Below are 417 nucleotides of genomic sequence, written 5' to 3'. Positions count from 1 at the left end.
CGCGGGAGGGCTGTTGTGTGTGGTGGCCTCTGCCCCCTGCCACAGCTCCTGTCAGGTATGTGAAATCCCCAGGTACCGAGTGCCCAGGGACCTTTGTCCCCACAGGAGTGATACACGAGGCCCTCATCCTTGAGCATCACAGGAGATGCCGCTGATGCTCAGGCTGACACCATGCCCAGCACATCCAACATAGATCGATGGGAGCCACATCCAAAGCCCTGTGTAGCAAGGAGTGAAACTCCCTAATCCGCAGTTCCTGCCACTCAAGGGTTTATTGGCACTTCCAGTGAGCTGCCTGGTGGCTGAACGGGAGCCAGGGTGTCATCAAATTCCTGTCCAAGTCCACAATGATTGTTTTAATCGCCAGCGGTCAATGCCACCCTGGTGCCGCACTGGGGGCACCCCGAGCCCACACAT

The sequence above is a fragment of the Nestor notabilis genome, unplaced genomic scaffold, assembly GCF_000696875.1.
Source record: "Nestor notabilis isolate BGI_N333 unplaced genomic scaffold, ASM69687v1 scaffold4074, whole genome shotgun sequence".
NCBI classification, from domain to species: Eukaryota; Metazoa; Chordata; class Aves; order Psittaciformes; family Psittacidae; genus Nestor; species Nestor notabilis.
Note: the sequence above shows the minus strand (reverse complement) of the source record.